The sequence below is a fragment of the Aquarana catesbeiana genome, linkage group LG05 (genome assembly GCF_042186555.1).
Source record: "Aquarana catesbeiana isolate 2022-GZ linkage group LG05, ASM4218655v1, whole genome shotgun sequence".
Taxonomy (NCBI): Eukaryota; Metazoa; Chordata; class Amphibia; order Anura; family Ranidae; genus Aquarana; species Aquarana catesbeiana.
Genome location: NC_133328.1, coordinates 200588636 through 200610716, shown reverse-complemented (window position 1 = coordinate 200610716; position 22081 = coordinate 200588636).

Sequence of the window (22081 nt, the reverse complement as noted above, 5' to 3'; positions counted from 1 at the left end):
ACCTAGGCTGGCACCTCTTTGTGGTATTTATGCTGTGTTGCAGAGCTACTCCTCCTGAAGAATCTCCACATCCAATACAATTCATGTGTGTTAAATACCTGTGCCTCATTCATGCTCTGTGGTACCTCTGCCCTTATGTCCCTACTGTGTCCTGTGGGGATTCACAGAGCACAGTGGGGAATGCAGGCATCTGATACATCTGGAATTGTTAGTAAAATATACATAAGAAAAACCTATTTGTCTTTTGTCAAGAAAAGCACTTTCTAGCAAAAACATACCGGTAATTCTTTTGCTATGATTAACAGGATGAATTGCAGAATAAAGTGTGTACTATGCAATTGCACGAACACTAGCTATTTTAAACAGAAATTGTCAGAGATAGGCATTTGTACAAAATCAAATTTCCACTCTTACATGGAAAGTGGTTAAATATCTTTTGGAAGACAATTCCATAAAAGCATTGTTTGTCTCTCAAAAAAAAAAAATTGTATCACTTTAGCGTAATAATTTATTGCTGAATCAATGGGACCATAGCTAAAATATTTTCTCTAATAGATAAAATATTTTCTCTAATAGCTAAAATATTTTTCTATAACATTTTCTCCATATTGGGTAAACAGTTCTGAGTGCTGAAGCGAATAGAGTGTACTTGTATTCAGTTTACTTTAAATGTAAAAAGGATTTCAAGAATAAAAATCATGTCCCTGCAGTTTTTATAACACATAGAATATACAGTATTTAAAGTATGGTCTGATAACTAAATTTTGCAACATTGCCATTCAGCATTTTTAATAACCAAACCTTTTGTTCTACTAAAATAAATATATCTAATTATTGCTGACCAATTAAAAATCAAGCTTGCTTAGTTTGCAGATGTAGTCATTGCGTCTTGAAAAAAAGAGCTACTTGCTCTAATTTTAGCATTTGAAAATACTGGGCTTTCTGAGGAATCTGAGAGATGGCAGAACTGCAGACAAGTGCAATTCTTCTGAAAATGCAGTGCCAGATTTCGGAATGCAATGATTCCAAAGCAGAACAAGAAGGTGCTCTCACAACCTCAGATGGTAAGATAAATGATTCACTTACGTTTTTCCCCAAAAATAGTTATATTAAAACATAAATTTTCCAGTTTGATAGCTAGTGGAATCACATAGATTACTATACATATTTAAGGTAATATATACCCATCCCCCAACCTTCCCAACCTATGCTGAAGCAATCAAAGCCAAATTATTATGTCATACTTCTAAATCAAATCAATTTTAAACAATGTTGGAAAAAAAAAAATATTTGGGAACTTTATCTAAAAGAACACTTTCATAATATTTTGTGGAAGAAATCACATAGATTAATATACATGTTTAAGGCAATATTTACCCAGTCCCTAACCTTCCCAACCTATGCTGAAGCAATCAAAGCCAAAATATGATGTCATACTTCTAAAAAATCAATTCTATACAATATTAAAAAAAATACATATTTGTGAATTTTATCTAAAAAAGAACCATTTTGAAATTTTTTGCAGAAGGGGTTAAATACAAATTCCATCTTTTGGAGGTTTCAAGAGAAGTACAAATTGGGTGAATGATTCAAGACACTGATGCTCATCAGGTGGATCTCAAGTAACTTTTATTCATCTGGGCAATTAAATGTTGGTTGGGGTTGGGCTTTCTTCCTGTTGTTCCTCATAACTCCTATCCACCACTTGTTTAAATGTAATCTCCCAGCCATAGTTGGATTGCTTGAGGTCTGGTGTGTCATACAGTATTGCTTCTAAGCTAGCTGTGCCAGCCTTCAAAGCCTCCAATAAGCTTTTACTATTAAAATGGAGCAGAACTTTAAGTAGAATTACATTGATATAAAAATGATAATACAGTATATAAATGCACAGGAGTGAGTTTAATACCTTTAGAATATTTATTGCCAACCAGAGGACATTGTGTAGGACAGATCCAAATGGTTCCAAGGCAGAAGATATCAGAAAAATTAGTTCCCAGATGTAACTTGTCTAATACCATATTCATTTTGCTACTTTTATGTTATTTTAAGATAGCATTGCATTAGCCAGAATTCCTTTTGAAGGCATGGCAAATTGTTGAAGAAAGTCACTGGATTATATATGCTAAATATACTCTAATCATCAATAATTTCTTTGCAATCTTTAACTGGATATATTCATGTTGCAGTTTTCACTTTTTGCAACAATAACACCCAAAGTGATGTCTATTACACCATACAAAATGCCAACAAATTAAAAAAAATATGTAGAGTAGACATTTTCTGTATTATTTTTTAAATACCTAAATAGAAGCCTTGCTATAAATTTGGAAGTTTATACATTTGCTAGCTTTGCAGATTCTGGGCTATGGGTGACCTGAAAATACATAAAGTATAAGAATATTACTTGCAGGAATGGTATATATAATTTTTAGCTCACACAGAATATTTTATTGGCTATTTTAATTTATGACTAGATATGATTGAGTAATCACAAATCTTCTCTGCTGGTAATCTGTCAAGCTGCTTGGATTCAAAATAACTGTACATGTAATCTAAAGAAAAATATTTTCATTTTCTTCAGCTGCCGACATCCCATAGTGCATTGCTAACACAAGAGGGTAAGAGCTAACTAAAGAGGGGACACAATAGACCCTTGTTGTTGTACCTAGTCATTGGTTTCATCTGAATGGAACAAACAACAGGAAATATTATTATTATTATTTTTTATTATTATTATTAGTATTATTGTTATGATACCATAGATACTAAGTGGGAAATTTACTAAAACTGGTGCACACAGAATCTGGTGCAACTGTGAATAGTAACCAATCAGTTATTAACGTCAGATTATTTAATTAAGCTTTGACAATAAAACCTAGAAGCTGATGGGTTACTATGCACAGTTGCACCAGATTCTGTGTGTACTGGTTTTGGTAAATCTCCCCCTAGGAATTCTAAGAAATATTTAAATATGCAGAAGAGGTAGTAATCCCCCAACATTATCCTACTTTAACAAATACAGCTGTAGCTTAAGGCTGGTACACACAGGCCGAATATTGGCCGGTATCAGTATCAACAGAAACCGGCCAACATTCGGCCTGTGTGTACAGCATCCTGTCCAACAGAAGTCAGCCTAACATCAAACTGTCAAACGGGCATGCTGGAAAACCAGCAGCCGATCGACATCCAATCAGTGCTTGCAGCCAATTGCTGCGAGCAGTTACTGGTGTGTTCTGGTGGGGGGACAGTCCCCTTGTCAGAACACTGTAGCTCACTGGTTAGATCTCTGTACTAACATAGCATAGCTAGTACAGCAAGCAAAAGAAAACTTACAATGTGTGCCAGGCTGAAGTTGTGTGTAACTGAAGTTACAGAAGGAGAAGAAAATTGATAGAAACCTGCAGTAACTGAGGAATGCCAGCTTTTAAGATATGATGCTTTCTATTTAATGGCTAGTTAACCACTTCCTGCCGGGAGGGCGTACATGAACATCCTCCCATTTCAGTGGTTATTACAGGCTGATGCCTGCACCTACAGGCATCAACCCGGTATTGTTCTCTTCAGCCGGCGATTTTCTTCACTGCAAGAACAATCATAGTGGCAGTTCAGCCACTTGATTGTTCTTACAGGCAGCGGGAGTGGACAACCCCCCCTCCACCCTGCAGTGCTTCTCCCGACTCACCTGTGTGATCAGTGAGCTGGAGAAGGAATCCACCTGTGGTTGGGAACAGATGGTCCCCGATCATCTCTATGACTATCGGAGGTCTGAGCACAACGTTATGGCCTGGCAGTTGTAAATACTGCCATGTACTCGGCTGGAACGCCAAGATCGTCCTGTTTTTTTTCTTTATCTCAGTCTTTTCAGCCTGGAGGAGAGATGTGGGGTCTTATTGACCCCCACATCTCTCCATAAAGAGGACCTGTCACTCACTATTCCTAATTCAAGGGATGTTTACATTCCTTGTAATAGGAATAAAAGTGATCAAACAATTTTTTTTCAAAGAGAAAGTGTCAAAATCAAAAAATGAAAATAAAAAAAAAAATTTAAAGCACCCCCGTTCCTGCAAGCTTGCACGCAGAAGCGAACACATAATTACGTCGCACCCACACATGTAAACAGCATTCAATTCACACATGTGAGGTATTGCCGTGAACGTTAGAGCAAGAGCAATCATTCTATAACAAGACCTCCTCTGTAACTTTAAACATTTAACCTGTAAAAAATTTCAAGCGTTGCCTATGGAGATTTTTGAGTACAGAGGTTTGGCGCTATTCCATGAGCCAGCACAATTTTCAAGCATGACATGTTAGGTATCTATTTACTCGATGTAACATCATCTCTCACACTATATAAAAAAATGGGCTAACTTTAGTGTTTTTTTTTTTAATTCATTAAACTTTTTTTCCCCCCCCAAAAAAACGACAGCCATTTTATTCCCTAGGGTCTCTGCTAAAAAAAAATATATATATAATGTTTGGGGGTTCTGAGTAATTTTCTACCAAAAAAATTATGATTTTTACATGTTAGTGCCAGAATTGGCCCAGATGGGAAGTGGTTAATGACTGTAACAGCCTTTTATTTTCTCAACAGCTAATGACTCACCAACTTGCTTTTTAACAACTATTTTTTATGCACAGGGTGTTTTACAAGCCTTCAACGTTTAGAGTGTGCATCAAGGGGGTGGCATAGCCTCCCCACCTTGCAAGGCATCTTGTCCCCATTTTGATGGGCACAAGATCATTATTCCTACTTCCTGTAAGGATTCTTATCAAAATTGGGAAGCCCCCTTTAGAATGCATGGGTCACAAGACATTATCAGGGCCACATTTGGTGGTACAGCTTCTAAACAACAGATTCCCAATCACTATTTGTAAACTATAATGCCACTTTTAAAGCAGTATATCCTATTGCTCCACAACGTCATATACAGTACAGGTTTAACATATTTCAAGAGCACTTTATTTGACCACTTCCAGACTGCCCACCGCATTTATACTGCAGCAGCGCAGCGCGGTTGCGCAAAATCACGTACCTGTACGTGATTTTGTGCACGCGGTGTAGGGGGAGAGCTGTGTGATTGGAGACAGCAGGAGCCAATCAGTGGGTCCAGCTAAGCTAAATCACGGATCTCTCTTTTCCTCCAATGTATCCATCCTCCACACAGTTAGGAAGTACCTCCCAGGGACACACTTAACTCTTTGATTGCCCCAGGTGTTAACCCCTTCCTTGCCAGTGTAATTTATACTGTGACAGTGCATTTTTTTTAGCACTGATCACTGTATTGGTGTCACTGGTCCCCAAAAAGTGTCACTTAGTGTTCAATTTGTCTGCCGCATAGCCGCAGTCCTGCTAAAAATCGCTGATCGCCACCATTACTACTAAGAAAAAAAAAAATAAATAAAAATGCCATAAATTTATCACATAGTTTGTAGACACAATACCTTTTGCGCAAACCAATCAATATAAGCCAAAGTGGTTAAACAACTTGTGTATTTTTTTTTTTAATTCTTTATTTATAACAGTTATAAGACATCTGATCATGCAATACAAAAAGTAAGACATTTCAACTTCTGAAAACACAGAATAGTATATAAAAAAGAACATACAAGGAAAAAGCTTAACAAGGATACAAATATGGGCGAGTGAAAGCGACTTCAAACTTTGGATCAGCTAAGTATGATTTCCATACTGTATCTCATATCTAACCTAATAAATAACGTATGTGTTAGATTAGAACAGAAAGGTAATGGATATTTAGAGAATGGTTCTAGGGGGGTCAGGAGGTTGGATGGTTATTGGATTCAAGGGGATACGCAGAATCATCCCAGGCTTTCCATATCTTATCAAATAAGGGTAATTTTCCATCGATCTTTGCAGTCATATGTTCCATTCTACGGATATCAACTACTATAGAGAGAAAGTAATGGAAAGTGGGAGGGGAAGTATAGAGTCAAAGTCTAGGAATGGCTCTTTTCGCAGCCAAGAGTATAAAGGACCCAAGTTTCTGTGATGCTTTAGAGATGCCCGGGATAGGGAGGCCTAAGAGAAAGTGTATAAGGTTCAGTTGAATGGGTGTAGAAAGTTTTCTAGAAGAAGTTTTTGTAGATAGTATGAATCTCAGTCCAATACGGGTCGATGACGGGGCACTCCCAAAAGATATGAAAGTGAGATTCTACAGATTCACCGCATCTCCAGCATAAGTTAGAAATAGTGGGGTTACGGGCATGTAGTAAGTCAGGGGTTCTGTGCCAAAAAAACAATATCTTAATGGCAGTTTCTTTCTGTGCTACACATCGTGAGATTTTTGATGACGATTCCCATATTTTTCCCCAGTCTAATAGCGAGATTGGCCGGTGCAATATAGAGGACCATTTTTTCATGTAGTTATGTGTGATATCCATTAAAAGGGGGGTCTCATGTAAGATTTTATATATAGATGATATCAATTTGGGTTTGTAAGGGCCATTAGCACATAGAATGTCAAAATCTCTGGGTTTCTCTAAAGATAGTAAGGGAGAATTAGCGAGGAAAAAGTGTTTAAACTGTATATACGAGTACAACAAGGAAGCAGGGATTCTATGTTTTGCTTGTAAATCTGGGAAGGACAGGATTATACGTGTAACCGGGTGTACCAGATGTCGCAGCTGAAAAATTCCTGCCTGAGTCCATGGGAGTGTCCGTATGTAGGACATTTCATCAGGAATGTCCGAGTTGAAAAGTACATTTAGAAATTGGGAGCAAGGGGAGGAGAGAGAAAACCGGTCTGTGCATTTCTTCCAGATAGATAGGGTGAAAAGCATTGGGGCTAAGCAAAGGGATCTCAATTGGGATATAAATTTATTTGAGGAAGGCCACAACATATAGCAAGGATGTACTGGAACAGTGATCCCCATTTCGATATCAGCCCATCTATTTGGAGCTTTCCTAGAAATCCAGGAAGTCAATACCCTGAGGTGGGAGGCATAATAGTATTTAATGATATCTGGCGCAGCCAACCCACCTTCCTTTAGTTCGGAGAGCAAAAACTAATGAGCAAGCAATCCTATGGGAGGCATTATTCCATATGAAATGAATGCATCTTCTCTGGAGACTTTTCAGCTGCGACATTGGGACTGGGATTGGTAGTGTTTCAAATAAGTACAGCAACTTAGGTAGTATCGACATTTTAAGGACGTTGACTCAGCCAAGGAAAGATATAGGGAGAGAGGACCAGAGATTTAGGAGTCTGGTTATTTCTGCGAACATAGAGGGAAAATTGGCTTGATAAAGAGAGGAATATGAGGGAGTGAGATGGATGCCTAGGTACTTCAGCGTAGATGAGCACCGACGATATTTAAAGCTGCCCTGTAAGGAGTTGAGAAAGCCTGAGGTGATGTTAATGGGTAGGGCTTCTGTTTTGGACTGGTTAATTTTAAAACCTGATAGAGATCCAAAGGTGGATAAAATGCCATGTAAAGAAGTCAAAGAGACGTCTGCGAAAAGTGACAAATTATAGTCCTGTTGTCGCAGCGGGACCCCCCGAATATCTGGATGAAATCTAATAGCCAATGCAAGGGGTTCAAGCCTCAGTATAAATAGCAGGGGTAACAAAGGACACCCCTGTCTGGTGCCATTACTAAGGGTATACCGCTGCGACATATAGGAGGACATCTGAACCTGAGAAGTGGGGTTAGAGTATAGAGCCTGTAGGGCCTGTATGAAGGGACCCGGGAATCCATATCTAGCAAGGACCGCAAACATAAATGGCCAACTTAAATGGTCTAATGCTTTTTGTGCATCTAGGCTTAGAACAATAGCGGGTTGTTTAGTTTTAGTCAATAAGTCTATCAGGTCTATGGATCTTCTCGTGTTGTCCCCTGCATGTCTTGTTGGGACAAACCCCACTTGGTCTTTATGGATCAAAGTCTTCAGTAATGGTGAGAGTCTATTAGCTAATATTTTAGTAAAAATCTTATAGTCCAAATTTAGTAAAGCAATGGGGGGGTAGTTGTCTGGCAGTGTGGGATCTTTACCTGGTTTAGGAATGATGGTTATATATGCATGTAAAAATTGTGAGTGTGGGATAGAGCCTTTAAGGAGAAAGGAATACAGGGATTGTAAGTAGGGGTTTAGAATCGGGGAGAAGGTTTTGAAATAAACGTAGGGGAGACCATCTGGGCCTGGGGATTTGTGTGCTGGTAAGTTTTTGATCACCTCTGCTATCTCCTCCATAGTGATCAGGGCGTTAAGCGTAGAAATTTCAGTGGACAATTTGGGTAATGTGAGGGAGGACGCGAAATCATCAAATTTTGACTGTGAGAATTGGGGGGTCGAGTCAAAGCTTAAACAATTATATAGTTGTTTGTAGAAGTCACCAAATACTTTGGACATAGCTTTAGGGCAATATGTAGGGGTGCCATCTGACTGTATCAAGTGATCAGGTATTGATAAAAAGGGACGTGGTTTAAGCCTGTTAGCTAGTATCCTGTGTGGTTTATTTGCAAATTACTAGAATTTTTGTCTGGCCCACAGCATAGACTTGGAAATCTTATTTATGTCAAATGATTTGATGCGATTCCAGATTGAGGTAACAACTCTCAATCTTTCCACCGCGGGTGATTCAAGTAGGTGCACCTCTGCGGTCAGCAGTTGAGCAACGAGGTCAACTTTTAATTTGGCGGAATGTCGTTTCAGGCTAGAGCCTGCAGATATGCACTCGTCCCTGAAAAAACCTTGTGGGCTTCCCACAAGGTGGAAATTTCCGCAACCGACCCATCATTTAATTGAAAAAATGTGGTTAGCTTTTGTTGCAAGAGAGCTTGGGATGTTGGATTTTTGATCAGGGACTCGTTAAGACACCAGTGGCATTTCTTGGGGTTTGAAGCCATCAAAACAATGTTGAGTTCAATGGATGCATGGTCCGACCAAGTGATAGGGTATATCTCCGAGGAGACTACATAAGGAAGGAGAGGGGCCGTGACGAAAAAATGATCTAATCTAGAATATAACTTATGAGGGGGGGTGTAGAATGTGTAACTCTTCTGAGTGGGATGCTTTACTCTCTAGGTGTCAAAGAGGTTATGTGAGCTAGTTAATTTATGAAAAGAGATGGATAGTTTCTGGGTAGCGATCCGTGGGGTATCTTGAAATAAGGCACGTCTATCCTTGGTCGGGGACATGCACACATTGAAATCACCTCCCATGATCATAAAAGGCTGGGAAAAGGAGTGTAATTTCTCAAAAACTGCTGTGAGAAATTTGATTTGTCCAACATTTGGAGCATATATGTTAGCCAGAGTGAATCGGGTGTTCAGATGACTACAATTCAGGAGTACAAATCGACTGCGGGGGTCTTGGTAGGATGAGAGGACCCGGATCAGGCAGGATCTTTTAATGAGGATTGCCATACCTGCTTTTCCAGATGGGTCTGAGGCCATATAGGACATGGGAAAATGTTTGGAGGCAAACTTGAATGATCCACTGGGTTTGAAGTGGGTTTCCTGAATCATAATCACCTCTGCGTTGGAGGACCTAAATTCCTTCAAAGCTTGCCATCGCTTCCCGATGGAATTTAGGCCCTTTACATTACATGAGTATGCCTTAAGGGCCATAGCAAAGCAGGTGTGAACATCGCTAGCATACTATTGAATTTAAACAAGTATATGGACATCCATGAGGTAAAACACTTAGAGGTATAAAAGACATAGAAGTTGAAATGGTGTCATAAAATTAGCATTGATAACCATAGAAAGGTCAAAAAAAGACCTGCAAAGTGAAACAGCAAGAAACAATACAATAAAGAAAAATTTTGAAAAAAAAACACAAAAACATTTCTTGAAAAACCTGAAGGTAGAAAAAACTTCAGGATACCCGGCCAGGGCTTGGGGTTATGGTGAGGGGCATTGCAGCCTGCAGGTACTGATTGATGGTTCCCGTCTCTTCTGATGTAGCAGTCAAAACCAGTCAGTGGTAAGATACCAATCAAACAAAGGGGAAATAATCAGCTTCCAGAGAAACATGGGTGTTAAGACTTACCAAACAGGGTAAGAAAGGGGTCTCTAAGAAAGAGAGGGTGACCCATCTCCTGTAGGGTCACTGGCATAGCCGAACTAAACATTGTCCGGCCATGGTATGAAAGAACTAAGGAGTGATGAAGGAAGGGTCTCTTCAGGTTGGGAATCTGTGAGGGTTAGCCCGCTGAGGGGTGGAAAAGGCCTTCTGTGATTGTTGTTGAACTGGGGTCCAAATCTTGGCCGGGGTCATGAGCGGTTTGGGATGAGGTACCTGGAGCTGGAATTCTTCCTCAGGGATGGGTGGGAGACCCAGGTTGCAGATAAAAGTTTCGCTTTCATAGAGGTCTCTCAGCGAGAATTGGACTCCATCTTTAGAAGCGGATAAGCGGAAGGGGAACCCCCAGCGGTAAGGCACTTGGTGGTTTTGTAGATGGGTAGTAACAGGGCTGAAGCTGTGCCTTTTTGCTAAAGTAATTGGGAAGAGATCGCTGAAAATCTGGATCTTAGTTTGTTTAAAGTCAATGCATGGTTTGTTGCGGGTTGCAACTGTGAGGGCTTCCTTACTCTCGTAATAGTGGAAACGGACAATAACATCTCTGGGGTTAGAACCGGGGGGTTTTGGAGCCAGAGATCTATGGGCCCAATCAAGGCGCCAATCTATGTCTGGGATGTGGGGAGCTAAGGTAATGAACAGGCCCAGAAGGTAAGGGCGCAGTTCCTTATCACTGACCATTTCGGGGATCCCTTGGATTCTCAGATTCTGGCATCTTTCCCGGTTCTCCAAATGTTCCTGCTGTAGCTGGAGCAGGGAGACCGTGTGCTTCATGGCGGCATTATCTTCCTCGGGTACATGAACATAATACTGAGTTAGCTCATCGAACTTGTTCTCCAAGGTGTCAGTGAGCTCTCCCAATTGATCTATCTCTCCCCGGAGCTTGTGTGCTATTTTACCCACCTCTTTTGCAATATTGTGGGTGAAGTCCTGGAGTAGTGATTGCAGCTTGAGATCCAGTACTGCTACGGTCACTACAGCTGTAGTTTCAGGTGGTTGGGAATGCTGGGATCTGTGCTCCGCCGGGGTTGCACTTTCGACCGTCAGGCGGGATTCAACGGTGTTGCGGGATTCGACGGTGTTGCGGGATTCGGCAGTGTTCGACGGGCCGGTCGAATCACTGGAGGCCAAGGATTGCACCCTGTACAGGAAACGCTACATGGTGTGGCTAGGCCATGATGGTGGCGGCGGGATAAATCCTCTGTATATCGCTTTTTGGAAGCCGATTTTTCCCATATGGTGCCCAGGAACCACTGGCAGTCGGCGATGTTGCTCCTGGAGCTATTGGTGTGGTGTGATCTGAACAGGAGCTGAGAATGGAGAGACAGGGACCGGAGCTCTTCTCTCACACGTCCGCCATCCTACACGCCGCACATGCACCCCCAACTTGTGTATTTTTAATGTTGCCCTTAAGGACACATTAAAAATGTTTCTTTAACCCCTTATTTTCATGCTGTTCTAGTCTGTGCTAGTAGTCTCTATGTTGAAAAGTTATAGTCCTGCAATGAGAGATACAATGAAAACTGCAGATCCAAGTTTCACGGGCTCTCCAATCATCAGATCTTAACATCATTAGCTGTATAGGAAGTTTTGAAGCAGAGTACACAATAAAAAGTTTCCACCTGCTTCATTTGTCAAAGACCTACAAATTTCCTTCCGCAAGAATGGTACCATGTACCAATATATAACTGCAACTGTTCTGAAGGGCAAGGTGGGCTGAAACAAAGTTCCTTTTGTGAAATATGTTTTTTTTTTATACTGGATCAGTATAAAAAATAATAGCAAGATGCTAAATCATACTTTTACTCTGATACCTCACCTGCCCCTTTCCCACTAAATTATCACTGAAACCCCAGAGGTTTCTTTGCAAAATGTAAGCTTTCTAAAATATGGTATTTAACCACTTCAGCCCCAAAAAGAATTTGCCCCCTTAATATCCAGGCCATTTTTTGCAGCATGGCACTGCTTCGCTTTAACTGACAATTGCACAGACATGCGACATTGTACCCAAACAAAATTGACGTTCTTTTTTTACACAAATATAGATTTCTTTGGGTGGTATTTGATCACCTCTGCGGTTTTTATTTTTTGCGCTATGAACAAACAAAAAGTGACAATTTTGAAAAAAAAAAAAAAACCTTTTTAACTTTTTGCTATAATACATATCCAAAAAAAAACATATAAAAAACTAATTTATTCATCAGTTTAGGTCGATATATATTCTGCTACATATTTTTGGTAAAAAAAAAAAAAATGCAATTGCCGTATATTGATTGGTTTCTGCAAAAGTTATAGTGTCTACAAAATAGGGGATAAATATATGCCATTTTTATTATTTTATTATTTTTTTTACTAGTATTGGCGGCGATCTGTGATTTTTTGTGGGAATGTGACATTTTGGTGGACAGATCAGACACTTTTGACACTTTATTGGGACCATTGACATTTATACAGCGATCAGTGAAATAAATAGCCACTGATTACTGTGTAAATGTCACTGGCAGAGAAGGGGTTAACACTAGGGGCGAACAAGGGGTTAAATGTGTTCCCTAGGTGTGTTCTAACTGTAGGGGGGATGGGCTTACTGGGACATGACAGAGATCACTGTTCCTGATCACTGGGAACAGTAGATCCCTGTCATGTCACCTGTCAGAACAGAGAATTGCCTTGTTTACAAAGGCAGTTCCCCGTTCTGCCTCTGTAATAGGCAATCACGGGTCACCAGCAGACATCGAGTCCACCCAACCCGCGGGCACTCTCCCGCAGCATGCAGCCTGTGCGAGCCGCCATACAGCTACGGCGATTTGTGCAGGAGAGCCGACCTGCTGCCGTATAAAGACAGTGGCTGGTCGGCAAGGGGTTAAAGCTGGGTTCATATTAGCTGCAGGCTCACAGCAGGGGGTCCAGTGCGTGTCTGTTCACCATTTCAGGTGCAAATCAAGTAAAAAATTTGGACTGAATTCGCACCTGAAATGGACCAGAACATGCACAGGACCCTTCTACAATTCAGACCACGGCTGCCCCAGAGGTGTGTGAACTGGCTCTATTGAGAGCCTTATCGCACTCTTCTGTCATGCGAATTGGATGCGGAAAATCCGCATCCAATTCCCATCAGTGTGAACCCAGCCTGAATTATATTGGCACCCTCCACACCGCCCAGCTAGCAGTAACAAAGCTGGGTGATCACTCAGGAACCAAGCAAAGCCTCACAGAAGGAGGATTCAGGTGACTTTTAAGTGATTTTATTGGTTTATTGGTGTTTGTCATGTTATATACTAAAAGACACATTTCACAAAACATTCACCTAAAAATGTACCCTTTAGGTCCAATGTATTCAACATCACACTTTTCCATAAGCACTGTCAAATGCTGTTGTAAGGTAACTAGAATCTACAGTGGGGACGAAAAGTATTCAGGTCCCCTTAAATGTTTCACTCTTTGTTATATTGCATTATATTGCCATTTGCTAAAATTATTTAAGTTCATTTTTTTCCTCATTAATGTACACACAGCACCCCATATTGACAGAAAAACACAGAATTGTTGACATTTTTGCAGATTTATTAAAAAAGAAAAACTGAAATATCACATGGTCCTAAGTATTTAGACCCTTTGCTGTGACACGCATATATTTAACTCAGGTGCTGTCCATTTCTTCTGATCATCTTTGAGATGGTTCTACACCTTCATTTGATCCAGCTGTGTTTGATTATACTGATTGGACTTGATTAGGAAAGCCACACACCTGTCTATATAAGACCTTACAGCTCACAGTGCATGTTAGAGCAAATGAGAATCATGAGGTCAAAGGAACTTCCTGAAGAGTTCAGAGACAGAATTGTGGCAAGGCACAGATCTGGCCAAGGTTACAAAAAAATTTCTGCTGCACTTAAGGTTCCTAAGAGCACAGTGGCCTCCATAATCCTTAAATGGAAAACGTTTGGGATGACCAGAACCCTTCCTAGAGCTGGCCGTCCGGCCAAACTGAGCTATTGGGGGAGAAGAGCCTTGGTGAGAGAGGTAAAGAAGAACCCAAAGATCACTGTGGCTGAGCTCCAGAGATGCAGTCGGGAGATGGGAGAAAGTTGTAGAAAGTCAACCATCACTGCAGCCCTCCACCAGTCGGGGCTTAATGGCAGAGTGGCCCGACGGAAGCCTCTCCTCAGTGCTAGACACATGAAAGCCCGCATGGAGTTTGCTAAAAAACACCTGAAGGACTCCAAGATGGTGAGAAATAAGATTCTCAGGTCTGATGAGACCAAGATAGAACTTTTTGGCCTTAATTCTAAGCGGTATGTGTGGAGAAAACCAGGCTCATCACCTGTCCAATACAGTCCCAACAGTGAAGCAGGGTGGTGGCAGCATCATGCTGCAGGGACAGGACGACTGGTTGCAATTGTGGGAAAGATGAATGTGGCCAAGTACAGGGATATCCTGGACGAAAACCTTCTCCATAGTGCTCAGGACCTCAGACTGGGCCAAAGGTTTACCTTCCAACAAGACAATGACCCTAAGCACACAGCTAAAATAACGAAGGAGTGGATTCACAACAACTCCGTTACTGTTCTTGAATGGCCCAGCCAGAGCACTGACTTAAACCCAATTGAGCATCTCTGGAGAGACCTAAAATGGCTGTCCACCAACGTTTACCATCCAACCTGACAGAACTGGAGAGGATCTGCAAGGAGGAATGGCAGAGGATCCCCAAATCCAGGTGTGAAAAACTTGTTGCATCTTTCCCAAAAAGACTCATGGCTGTATTAGATCAAAAGGGTGCTTCTACTAAATACTGAGCAAAGGGTCTGAATACTTAGGACCATGTGATATTTCAGTTTTTCTTTTTTTAATAAATCTGCAAAAATGTCAACAATTCTGTGTTTTTCTGTCAATATGGGGTGCTGTGTGTACATTAATGAGGAAAAAAATGAACTTAAATGATTTTAGCAAATGGCTGCAATATAACAAAGAGTGAAACATTTAAGCGGGTCTGAATACTTTCCATCCCCACTGTATATTTAACAATTACAAACATTGATTAAAAGCAATAGAAAGTACCTCATTATAAATGTGATTTCTAACTATTTGTTTTAAATAACAGTAAAAGCGTGTGTGTGCATGCAACAGAATCTAAATCGCTAGAAAATTCTGATTAAGGTCACTTTAAAAGTGGTGTATGCTGTTTTAATGGAGTAGATGTCATGTTATATTGTATATTAAGAGACACATTTAATTAAAGCAGTATTACACCCAAAACCAACAATTTAATATATAGCAGCTTAACAGTCATTAGATGAGGTGGCTGCATTAGTTTTCTTTTTTAGGCTTTTAGTCTGTTTTTCCCTATATTTTCACCTGGTAATCTGTCCAGTAAGACACCTCCTATTAGAGTGTCCTCAAAAGACAGCAGCATTGTCAGTCTGGAGGAGGGGAGTGGTAAATGTACTGGCAGATTTAAATACAGTGACAAATTGAAGCTGAACTCCAGCTAATATTTTATAATCAGTTACAACAAACAGTTGTTCCTTTTGGGGTAAAAGTTCTACATAAATAATCAAAAGCTGATCAAACACCCAGTCAGTGTTTTTGTTGCCAGTGTTCAATGGTCTGTCTCATCCCTGTAATTGTAAGATAACTTTTCTGTTGAAAAACAATAGACTTACTGACTGGATCACCAGATGAACATAGAAGAAAGAAAGTCTAAAAAAAGAAAATGAATACAGCCATCACATCTAAGAATTGGTAAGCTGCAATATAATAAATGCCTGCTTTTTGAATTAATACTGCTATTTACTTAAATTAGGCATGTTTAATTAGGTTCTCACTTCACAGTTAATTTATTCAGCTTCACACTTCTTCATAAGCATTATCCACGCTGATGCAAGGTAACTATTATCTATTAAAAAGTTATTAGATTTGCTCAAAAGCATTAGAGTGTATCTCACTATAAATGCTGTCCAATTATTTGTAAAAAAAAAACTAAAAAGAACAAAACAAAACAAAAAAACAGGGGAAATGTGTATGTGAACTGACCATAATTTTGCCTAGAAATGGTATTAAATTATCTATAATTAACAGATTAAAAATGACAAGAAAATTACTATAGGTCACCATGCAGTCAGAATATGCAGGCTGTCTAAGGTTTCCTGTGAAAAAAGTAAGCTTAATTCCATGATATTTGAACTTCTCAACAAGTTTTCTTTTTCTTTTCCAGTCAAAGTTTCCATGTCCATTTTCTATATATCTCATTCTTTGAAATGTAATGACCTTCTAGTGCTATGGTGTGGGTGGCATGGTGAAAAAGAACCATGCAGCTCTGGCTTGTAGTATCCTCAGAGCTTTTTGGCAGCACTATTGAAACAGGTTATCAATAGTCAAACAACAGTCAAACGTTTGTTAGATGAAACTATAAAAATAGTGGCACTCTTACAATGCTCAAAAGAAATGTTAAATAACAGGAGAATATATTATCAGTATAAAGATAATAGGATATCCAGACAAATTAACAGTCTAATCAACATCAAATGAATAAATAAATATAAATATCTGTGTGTATGAGTGGGTCTGCAAATATTTTTGCAAATACAATATTGGTGGAAATAAAATATTTGCATGTACAAAGACATATACTATTGCCAGTAATCAGTAATACATCATTTAATGTATTTTTTTTAAAAGAGAAGTATGAGTTTCCTTTTTTTTGCTTACATCTATTCTATGTGAGCTGTTGATATCTAAAAATCTTTCCAGCCCCCTCAGAAGTGCCCCCATTCTGTTAAAATCGAGCTAAATACCTGTGGGAGGGTCTACAGACTTTCATACAGTGTAATACCAACAATGGTCTGGCTCCGGAGTCTGGATCCACCCACTTTCCTGTCATTTTACCTAATTGATGTCCTCTCTCTGCTCGCTCCCGAGACTTCACAGAGTGTAGCTGCTCCCCCTCCCTTCTCTCTCCTCCCCCTTTCTTCTCTTTCCTCCCTCCCCCCTCCCTTCTCCTCTGCAGCATGTTCCCATCTCAGACAAATCCAGCAAAGATAAGAGCACTTCAGTCAGTGACTATGGTAAGAGAAGTCACTGATAGTAATATGTAGAGGAGGTTTACATACACAGCACTATCTACCAGAGTGAAAACAATATATTTGAAAAGCAGAATACACATATTGATGTGACAGCACACAGGCATTCCATGCATTACTGGTATAGTAAAATGAAATAAAATCAGAGCTAACATTATGAATGAATCCTTTTATTGACTATCTGGATTTTTATATGAGACATTGAAACTATCAATTCACATCTACTTGTATTTTCATACTGAAACATAGAGCTCCTCAGACATGGACAGAGCTTTGCTCCCCCATAATTGGTGTATTACCTAGTACTCCATAGTAATAATGTTCCCTTCATTGTAAATAGAGTATTACAGGATCACATGCTGTACAGTGCCATCACATGCTGTACAGTGCCATCACATGCCGTACAAAGCCATCGCATGCCGTACAGTAAGTATACAAAAAAAAGAACCGCTGCTCCAGGTGTATAAAGATAAGGCTGATTGGAGCATCTTGCAGAGTGCTAGTCCTGGCCCGCCTCCGTGGGAAACTTGGAAAGAAGAAAGAAATGGCTGCACATCCAGAACTTCCAATTGCCTTTTATTTTGCTTCACAAAGATAACACCAGAGACACCAAACTGTGGTCACCTAGACGTGTTTCACACACACATCTTGTGCTTAATCATTACCAATGATTAATGATTAAGCACAAGATGTATGTGTGAAATGTGTCTACGTGACCACAGTTTGGTGTCTCTGGTGTTATTTTTGTGAAGTAAAATAAAAGGCAATCTGAAGTTCTGGATGCGCAGCCTTTTCTTTCTTCTTTCCAACATGCCGTACAGTGCCATCACATGCCATACAGTCATCACATGCTGTACAGTGTCATTACATGTTGTACAGTGCCATCACATGCTGTACAGTCATCACATGCCGTACAGTGTCATTACATGTTGTACAGTGCCACACATGGGGGTGATGGGATTGTATAGGAGTACAGGGGATGGGGATGATGGGACTGTATAGGAGTACAGGACGATGGGGATGATGGAACTGTATAGAAGTACATGGGATGGGGATGATGGTATTGTAGAGGAGTACATGGGATGGGGATGACTGGACTGTATATCACTGCATGTGATGACTCTGTACGGCATGTGATGGCACTGTACAGCATGTGATGGCACTGTATAGCATGTGATGGCTCTGTACGGCATGTGATGGCTGTACAGCATGTGATGGCACTGGGGATGATGGGATTGTATAGGAGTACAGGGGGTGGGGGGTAGGGATGGGATCAGTGACAGAGGGATGGTGGGGGGGTAGGGATGGGATCAGTGACAGAGGGGTGGTGGTGGGGGGTGACATCAGTGGCAGAGGGATGATTTGTATGTACAATAAAGGAGACTCTGGGGACATATTGTGGGGGAGATGTCAGTCTCCCTCTCCTATGTACTGTACACAGGTATGTTCTATACCCATAGCACTGTGTTCATTTCAGAGAACAGACACAGGGCACAGGTCACTATGCTCCTCACTAGGGATGAGCTTCGAGTTTGACTCGAACATCGTCTGTTCGCCAGTTTGCCAAACAGCGAACAATTTGAGGTGTTCGCGGCAAATTCGAAAGCCGTGGAACACCCTTTAAAAGTCTATAGGAGAAATCAAAAGTGTTAATTTTAAAGGCTTATATGCATGATATTGTCATAAAAAATGTTTGGGTACCCGGGTCCTGCCCCGGGGACATGTATCAATGCAAAAAAAGTTTTAAAAACGGCCGTTTTTTCGGGAGCAGTGATTTTAATAATGCTTAAAGTCAAACAATAAAAGTGTAATATTCCTTTAAACTTCGTACCTGGGGGGTGTCTATAGTATGCCTGTAAAGGGGCGCATGTTTCCCGTGTTTAGAACAGTCTGACAGCAAAATGACATTTCAAATGAAAAAAGTAATTTTAAACTACTCGCGGATATTAATGAATTGCCGGTCCGACAATACACATAAAAGTTCATTGATAAAAACTGCATGGGATTTCCCCACAGGGGAACCCCGAACCAAAATTAAAAAAAAAACTGGCGTGGGGGTCCCCCTAAATTCCATACCAAGCCCTTCAGGTCTGGTATGGATATTAAGGGGAAACCCACCCCAAAATGTAAAAAAAAATGACGTAGGGGTCCCCCTCAAAATTCATACCAGACCCTTCAGGTCTGGTATGGATTTTAAGGGGAACCCCGCCCCAAAATAAAAAAATGGCGTGGGGTCCCCCCAAAAATCCATACCATACCCTTATCCGAGCACGCAACCTGGCAGGCCGTAGGAAAAGAGGGGGGGACGAGAGAGCGCCCCCCCTCCTGAACCGTACCAGGCCACATGCCCTCAACATTGGGAGGGTGCTTTGGGGTAGCCCCCCAAAACACCTTGTCCCCATGTTGATGAGGACAAGGGCCTCATCCCCACAACCCTTGGCCAGTGGTTGTGGGGGTCTGTGGGCGGGGGGCTTATCGGAATCTGGAAGCCCCCTTTAACAAGGGGACCTCCAGATCCCGGCCCCCCCTGTGTGAAATGGTAAGGGGGTACAAAAGTACCCCTACCATTTCACAAAAAAACTGTCAAAAATGACAAGAGACAGTTTTTGACAATTCCTTTATTTAAAGTCTTCTTTTTTCTATCTGCTATCTTCTTTCTTCTATCTTCCTTCGGTTTCTTCCTCCATCTCCTTCCGCGGCATCTTCTTCTCTTCATCTTCTTCTCTTCATCTTCTTATCTTCATCTTCTTCTCTTCATCTTCTTTTCGGGCCTGAAAAAGTTTACAGTTCTTTGCCATGAGGTGCCATGTTGAACCTCCAGTGACCAGTATGAGAGAGTGAGAGTGATAACACCAATTTAACACACCTGCTCCCCATTCACATCTGAGACCTTGTAACACTAATGCCCCGTACACATGGTCGGACTTTGTTCGGACATTCCGACAACAAAATCCTAGGATTTTTTCCAACGATGTTGGCTCAAACTTGTTTTGCGTACACACGGTCGCACAAAGTTGTCGGAATTTCCGATCGCCAAGAACGCGGAGACATCAAGCACGTACAACGAGACTAGAAAAGGCCGGTTCAGAACCAAGCGCGGCACCCTTTGGGCTCCTTTTGCTAATCTCGTGTTAGTAAAAGTTTGGTGAGAGACGATTCGCGATTTTTCAGACTCGTGGCTTTCAGATCGTTTTCTGACGTTCAGTTTGTGCTTGTGGGTTTGTATCTGCTCTTCAGTGCGTGCAAGCAAGTTCCACGTGACTTTAATTAGTCATTGTATTCTTGTTCGTTCGTTACTGTTTTTCAGGTCACTCTTCACAGGCCTTGCTGTTCTTCAGTGCGTTCTGTTACTTCGTTCTGAGCAGCCGACCGTTTTCTAGCCATGTTGCGTATGCATACTCCTCGTAGAGTTCGTGCTGTGCGGGGGCTTGGTGTTGGGGTCCTGACCTTGACACAAGTCCAGTCCATGAACAGGGTGGGGAGGAGTTCATGAACCAAGAATTGGTTGCTTCAGCGTGACCAGTTCTCTCACATGCCTTTTGCTCCGTGAGATCCGTGAGAATAATCCTGATGATTTCAGGAACTTTCTCCGGATGACGGACCCCGTATTTCACCGTCTGTTTGCTTCGCTGACCCCTTATATTAGCAGGCAGGATACCTGCATGAGGCAAGCCATTACTCCGGAGCAGAGGCTCGTCGCTACCCTGCGGTACTTGGCGACAGGGAGAAGCCTGCAGGACCTCAAGTTCTCAACAGGCATCTCCCCCCAGGCTCTGGGTATCATCATCCCAGAGACCTGTACTGCCATCATCCAGGTCCTACAGAAGGAGTATATGAAGGTAAGATTTTTATCCTTTAATGTCACATTTTATTGTATTGAATGTTTGCTAATATATTGTATTTCTTTCCTCATTCCCTAATTACCATGATTGGAATATGCTGTGAATGTCCCCTTTCTCCTCATGCATGCTGAATTTTTATGTAATTATTATTTTAGGTCCTTCATACATATTTGCCCTTCAATAACCTCCCCAGCATTGTGTTTCCTGGCCTATATTCACCTCATGTAGTCACTTAACAATGTATTTTATCAGCTCCATAGTAGTGCTTTACCCCAAACACCCCCTAAAATGTTTTGAAATGTTATTTTTTCTTTAAATTCAGGCAGAGTGCCAGAGGCTTTTTTTTTGTGGTGTCCCCAAATAATTTTTAGTAACCCTCCCTCCCCCAACTGCTAACTCAGCTGATCCCAATTCTCTATCTATCCTCAATCATCTATCTGCTGACTTTGCCAAACCCATACACACTATACCCATCTCTTTTGTGCTCAGATGTATGGATGAATTACCCAAAGCATGTAGTGCAAGGGCCTGCTTGTATACTTTCCAATGGTACTGTTTAAAGTTTTTGTATTCTATTATTATCTTGATAGGTAATAGCAGAATGTCCAAATGTCCTCAAATGTGTACAGTGTGTATTTATATCTTTGTATTATGACACTTCTTACCTGTCCAGTGGACTGCCAATAGTGTAACTAAGGAGGGGCTGTTCCAAGTAATACCCATTATTTAGGCATTCATCTCTCAATGAAGTGAAGAGGGTTACCTGTCCAAGATTTCCACACACCCCATAATGTTAGAAATGGCCCATGGGGGGGGGGGGGATATGATAGGTGTACCTTATACTTTGGCGTTGTTAAATTCCCCTTAATAAATGCTATCTGGAGGTTGCCCCATAATGTTTGTGTCTAATCTGCTTGCCATGTTTCTGAGCAAAAATAGTAATTATTTTTTTTTTCCCTCAACAGTTTCCTTCCACGCCACAGGAATGGCAGACTGTGGCCTCCCACTTTGCCCAGCGGTGGGACTTTCCTAACTGCGGAGGGGCAATTGATGGGAAACACGTCCATATCGTCCCACCACCCAACTCGGGTTCGTACTATTTCAACTATAAGGGGTTC